Below are 6,936 nucleotides of genomic sequence, written 5' to 3'. Positions count from 1 at the left end.
ATCATATATTTATAGGACTTCCCTAGTGGCTCAGTGGTAAAGAATCCACCTGCCAAGCAGAAGGTGCAGATTCGATCCCTGGGTCCTGAATATCCCCTGTAGAAGGAAATGGCAACTTACTTCACTCCAGTATTCTTGCCTGGGAAATCTCATGGACAGAGGAACTGGTGGGCTACAGACCATGGGGTCGCAAAAGAGTCAGACACGACTTAGTGACTAAATAAAATCAAATATAAAGTATTTGCTATGGGTCAGACACTGTTAAGTATGCTGAAAATTAAAAAATCAATTAAAAATGTATCTATTTGACAAACGTGGAGCAGTTACTATATTCTCCTAAAGTTTCTACTAATATACAAGAAAAAAATTGTCCTTGTACTTTCTGTCTGTCTGATTGTGGCAGACAAGACTGAATGGGGAAAGACAGGGGAAAATCATAATAACACAGGGAAAAAGAAGGAGGGGGAAGTTTTTCAATTCAGAAATAAACTTGTAAACAGCAAAGAGCCTTTTGCTTCCAAAAAAGAATAGAAAATTTGGGTTAAAAAAAAAAGTGAGTTGGAGTAGAGATGAAGATGCCAGAGTGGGAAGATGTAAACAGCAACTCCCTCCAGTAACATATCAAAAATACATCTACATGTGGATCAGTTCTGACTGAAAATGAACTGGAGACTGGCAGAAAGGAAAATGGCGCAGATGAACTTGTTTGCAAAACAGAAATAGAGACACGGACATGGCTAACAAATTTACGGATACCAAAGGTGGAAGGGAGGGTGGGATGAACTGGGGAATTGGGATTGACATGCACACTGCTAGGTATACAATTTATAACTCATGAAAACCTACCGGATAACATAGGGAACTCTACTCAGCGCTCTGTGGTGACCTAAATAGGAAGAAAAACCCCAAAAAGAGGGGATATATGTAAGCATACAGCTGACTCACTTTGCTGTACAGCAGAAACTAACACAACATTGTAAAGCAACTATACTTCAATAAAAAAGGAAGAGATAGAATTGCCAGGCCAGATAAATAAATTGCCTTTAGCCAGGCTCTTTAAGAATAAAAGAGAAAGGACCCAAATAAACAAAATAAGAAATGAAAGAGGACAAATTAAAACTGAATCCCAGAGCTATAAAAAGACATTAGAAAATACCATATTCAGTTACACTCTAACAAACTGGACAATCTAAAAGAAATGGATATATCTCTAGAAACATACAATCTTTCAAGAGTGATTCAGGAAGAAATAGACAATTTAACAGACTGGTAACTAGTAGTGAAAGTGAATTACTTATCAAAAAATTCCCAGCAAACAAAATTCCAGGACTGGATAGTTTTACAGGGGAATTCTAACAAACACATAAACAAGAGCTAATACCTATCTTCCCAAACTATTCCAGAAGGTGAAGTGGAGGGGACATTTTCAAATTCTTTCTATGGGGCTACCATAACCCTGACACCAAAACCAAACAAAGAAACCACAAAAAAGAAAATTACTGCATGACACTGCACAATTTTTACACATTTCTTATTCTATTTCTTCCTAAATTATTTCAAATGCCTATATGCCTACTAGTGTACACTCAATTCCTCTAAACCGTGTAGAAGAGGAAAACAAAGGTCATAGCCTATAAAAATGAATAAAGGTATATATTACTGAACTATTTTTCAGCAAATATTCACCCTTCCCCTCCCTTGGAGTGAAGTATATTTTTCGCGGGCCACTGATACAAGGTTACACTATGTGCTTTGTTCAAAGGGATACGAGCAAAAGTGATGCTGTACCTATTCCAAACTGAGGTTTTAAAAAGTATACATAGCAAGTTTCTGCAGCCTTGATGTGTTCCTGCATTCTGCCATGGAAAGAGCATACCCAGGTAGGTGCTGCCCCATGATCCTGGATCCTGGAAGGAAAGGTGCAAGGAACTGATATGAACCTGACCTTTAACCTGAAGAGAAGCTGGGCTCAACTCACCTGCAGTCTGTAAGCAAAAACTAATTTACATATTCATGAGTAAGAAAGTACTTCAGAGTATTTGCTATGTTTGTTGTTATAAGCCATTAATATATGGAGCTTTCCTTTTATACAGTGTTATTGCAACCAGGCTTCCCCAGTGGCTCAGTAGTAAAGAATCCACCTGCCAAGGCAGGCGATACGGGTTTGATGCCTGGGTTGGGAAGATCTCTTGGAGAAGGAGCCCACTTCAGTATTCTTGCCTGGGAAATTCCATGAACAAAGGAGTCTGGCGGGCTACAGTCTATGGGGTCACAGAAGAGTCGGACACAACTTAGCGATCAAACGACAACAATGACTGTAAGAGCTGTTGACTAACACTACGGATGTGTAGTCCTTAAAGTCCTCATGAATCTCTGACGGCCAGCCTCTCAGTGCTCTGAGATCCTCAGCTTCACCAAATCTTTCCCACTTGAGCAATGGATTCACATGGCTGAGAACAGAAGATTTGCTTATTTTGAGTTCAAGACCTTCAGAGGAGTCAAGACTGATAGAAAGCCAGAGAATGGCCCAAGATGCAGGTGGCCATGCTTACGTATAAGTGGATGCGTCATTAACTTCAACAGCAATAAATTAAAGTGATTTTCTCACTTGATGATTATATCCTAAATGAAATAAAATTAACTTTCTAATAATTAGTCACAAATTTCTAATAGGTTTATTTTTACCATACGCTTCCCAGTTCTGCTAAGTTGAAAGCCTCAAATCCATCAACCAATAAATCTTTCCTTGGGTTTCACTTCAGGGACCAATTAAAACTATCAACATGTTTTCTTCCATTACACTGGGACTTTTACCTCCAGCTGTTGGGATCTGGGCTTCTAAAAGTATGAAGCATGATTATCTAGGGAGAAGGCACTTGAGACAATCGGAGGGAAACAGATTCTGTTGAAAGCTGGTTTACGCAAGCATAGTGGTTCTGCCCGCCCTGCTTTATTCCGAGGGCACATGCTTTACTGAACATTTGGCACATAATACAGCTGGCACTGCAGCAGGAAAGGTGCTGCTCCTAAACCTGGAGGGAGAGCTCCTGGCAGATAATCCAAGGGCTGGTAATTTATCACTTACACAGGCAGAGCTCCTTTGGAGGGTCTGCTTTTGCATCTCCTGTTCTGTAAACTTTCCACTCAAGACTTGGGTAAATGTTTTCCAGATGGTATCTATCATGGTGTTACCTACTAATAGGATTCAAGGAAAAGTAACGGAATTAATTAGCAAGTCAAAAAGGAAAGGAAGCAGGATTGTGTGTGAAAGAAGGAAAAGAAGGAACCCCAGAGCTCTCTAATCAAGAGTCAAGGTCACTGAGCAAAAAAGACAAATATCGTATGATACTGCTTATACTCGGAATCTAAAATAAAATGACACATATGAACTTATTTACAAAACAAAAACAGACTCACAGACTTAGAAAAGTACTTACGGTTTCTGGGGGAAACGGGAGAAGAGGGGGGCTAAGGATATCAGGGAGTTTGGGACTGACATGTACACACTGCTATATTTTAAATGGACGACCAATAAGGACCTATTGTATAACACAGCGAACTCTGCTCAATATTATGGAACAACCTAAATGGGAAAAGAATTTGAAAAATTCCTGGGTTGGGAAGATCCCCTGGAAAAGGGAAAGGCTACCCACTCTAGTATTCTGGCCTGGAGAATTCCGTGGACTATATAGTCCATGGGGTCCCAAAGAGTCAGACACAACTGAGTGACCTTCACTTTCACTTTCAGATATATATATATAAATATATAAATGAATCACTTTGCTGTACATCTGAAGCTAACACAACATTATTAATCAACTGTACTGCAGCATCAGAGAAGGCGATGGCACCCCACTCCAGTACTCTTGCCTGGAAAATCCCATGGATGGAGGAGCCTGGTAGGCTGCAGTCCATGGGGTCGCAAACAGTCAGATATGACTGGGTAACTTCACTTTCACTTTTCACTTTCATGCATTGGAGAAGGAAATGGCAACCCACTCCAGTGTTTTTGCCTGGAGAATCCCAGGGACAGGGGAGCCTGGTGGGCTGCCATCTACGGGGTCATACAGAGTTGGACACGACTGAAGCAACTTAGCAGCAGTACTGCAACATAAAATTTAAAATTTTTAAAAATAAAAAAAAATTTTGAAAGAGTGAGGGTCATTTAGGAAAAAGGGACTTGATTGGATGTCAATAAACCTGAGATCTGGCCATCATCATGCTTCCTCCAGATCACAAGATTTGCATTCTAACAGACATAGGTTGAAATCTCAAATCCACTGTGCACAACAGGCAAGTCACTTGATTTCTCTGAGCCTCAGTTTCCCTACATGCTGCAAAAGAGGTAAAATAATGTGAACTGTATACATGATACTGTTTTACAGACTTTAGGTGCACAGATGTTAACAAACTAGCACAGTATCAGGCTACTAGTAGGCACTCCAAAAAAAAAAGTGTCCATTTCCATCTGTGGTCAGTTGGATAATTGGTCCCAATTCTTCATGCTGTCTGAATTCACTGCATCTTGGGTAGGGTACATTTTCCTACCCCTTGCTTTGGGGTTGACCACATGACTTGTTTTGACCAATAAATGTGGGCAGATGTAACAGTGACTTCTGAGATAAAGACTTAATGGGCCTCGGTGCATTACATGTTTCTAGTTGCCCTCTGCACCTCCATCTTCCCTATAGTAAAACACACTGGTTCCCCACTGGGTGCAAGAAGGAATGAAAGAGACATGGAGCAGGGTTGTCCCAGCCCATCTGCAGAGCCACCAAGTCAAGCAAGCCCAGAGCATTCAAACTTCATCCAACATCTTTAAAGACATCTGAGTGAGAATAATGAGTGTTTGTAACCGCTGAGTTTTGAGGTCAGTTAGTTTAGGTTGCAGTATCTCACAAGCATATGATCTCACATTCCCTCTCTGAGCTGTAACTGATCTCTACCCAGGGGGCCTCCCAGGTGGCACTAGTGGTAAAGAATCCACCAATCAGTGAAGGAGACACAGAGACATGGGTTCTATCCCTGGGTCGGGAAGATCCCCTGGAGGAGGGTGCGGCAACCCACTCTAGTATTCTTGACTGGAGAATCCCATGAGCAGAGGAGCCTGGAGGGCTACAGTCCACAGGGTCACAAAGAGTCAGACACAACTGAAGCAAATCAGCATGCACGCACATGCATGCTCTACCCAGGACTTATTGAATGAATCTTTTGCAGTGCTAATATTACAGATTAGGCTCAGAAAATAGTAATCTTAAATGAAACCTCTGTTGTATTATAGTTTTGAAATCTTAATTTCTGAATTCAGGTGTGCAAGAAAAGCAGCTTTTTATGATGAGACCTATTTTGTGCCACTTTTATTATAAATCCCCTATATAAATAGGGGATTTATTGTAAATCCCCTATTATAATAAATCCCCTATTCTGCTGGGGAGCAGAACTATCCTTAGATCAGTGCCGGATTTCTTCTCCCTCTAGGACTGTATTTAAATTTTGGAGATTTTTCATAGAGCATGAGGAGGAGGAGCCAGGGGGGTGGGAGGGACCACCTGGACCTCATTGTTCCTGTTGTCAATCTCTTCGGGTCTCTGCTGCAATGTCTTGGTCTATGTGAGCAAGGATCCAGGTCTGATTTCTTTTCAGCTAACCTCCTGGAAGCCTATGATTATTCTTAACTGAAGGGGGCTCGGAGCTGCTCACAGACATGCAAGGATTGTTCTACAGTATCTGCAGTTCACTCGGGTGAAGGGGAATAGGATGCGTTGGTCTTGGACATGTCTGTCTGGCAGTTCCAGGTGGACATTTCCACTCCAGGCTCTCAGAAGAGGGAGCATGAGTCCCTCTGCATGCAGATTCTCTAGACTTCCTGAGGCCCCTGCCTGGACTGAGCATGGACTATAGTGGGATGAGCGTCCTGTTTCTTAGGAACCCAAATAACTCAAAATGTTTTCTTCTAGCTCTCCTCATTTCTTTGACTCTGGGGTGCTTTTTCTAACAGAGCTGAAGAGCTTTGCTGTTGTGCTGAGAGATCTAAACTTTTGAAACTCAAAAGCCAAGACCAACTTTTCTTTACTCTCTTTGATGTGGATCTTTACTACCTTGAAACACTGAGTATGCAAAATCCCAACTGTGGCCTAAGTTGGTTAAAGTGTCAAAGGGCAACAGGCAATTCCAAGAAAAGCAACCACAAACCTACATTAGTTGATATTTCAAAATTATTTTCCTTTACAACTGTATGTACCTGTTCCCTGGATTGCAAAACAGTGAAAAAGATGAAAGTGCCAGTGGGGAAAAAGCAGAGCTGTCAGTCATTCAGTTGTGTCCAACTCTTCGGAACCTGTGGAATTCTCCAGGCAAGAATAGTGGAGTGGGTTGCCGTTCCCTTCTCCAGGGGATCTTCCCAACCCAGGGACTGAACCCTGGTCTCCAGTGTTGCAGGTGGCTTCTTCAGTATCTGAGCCACCAGGAAAGCCTAGGATTGCAAGATACAACACTGCTTAATACTACTTTGTGTATTCATCATGACAGGCTTTTAATACACTCTACTGTATTCTACCATTATACACTATTTACTCAAGGAGATGTTACGTAAATGAATTCATAAACTGGAACTTCTATACCAACTCTTGGTTCCAGTTATGTTTTGGGTTTTTTCGTTTGTTTTGGATTTTTTTTTCTTTTTGGATGTCCATTCTCTGGCCCAGTTTCCCTTGCCTAGATTAACCATAAAAGTTGCCGGCTGTGATTTGCAGGTGTGTTCCAATTCCACAATGCCAGAAAAAATCAATTATGCACACTAAGGGTCATCTCTATAAAGCATGACCATAGTGACATTCTACAGTGACTAATGACCATCAGAATACTCGCCAGGAGCAGATTGTATCTGCTTATATTATAAAGGCCAAAAATAACCAGGTGTGAAACCTGTATTTTACT

At 41.3% G+C, this 6,936-nt stretch overlaps 1 non-coding gene across 1 annotated transcript; it reads left to right on the top strand.

Moving 5' to 3' along the window:
- Positions 1 to 295: 295 nt before the first annotated feature.
- Positions 296 to 429, top strand: LOC113904553. The gene has a single exon (XR_003514569.1). It is a non-coding gene; the product is annotated as a small nucleolar RNA SNORA31 (small nucleolar RNA).
- The last annotated feature ends 6,507 nt before the right edge of the window (positions 430 to 6,936 follow it).

Source organism: Bos indicus x Bos taurus, chromosome 14 (genome assembly GCF_003369695.1).
Source record: "Bos indicus x Bos taurus breed Angus x Brahman F1 hybrid chromosome 14, Bos_hybrid_MaternalHap_v2.0, whole genome shotgun sequence".
Taxonomy (NCBI): Eukaryota; Metazoa; Chordata; class Mammalia; order Artiodactyla; family Bovidae; genus Bos; species Bos indicus x Bos taurus.
Note: the sequence above shows the minus strand (reverse complement) of the source record. Positions and strands in the feature narration are given on the sequence as shown.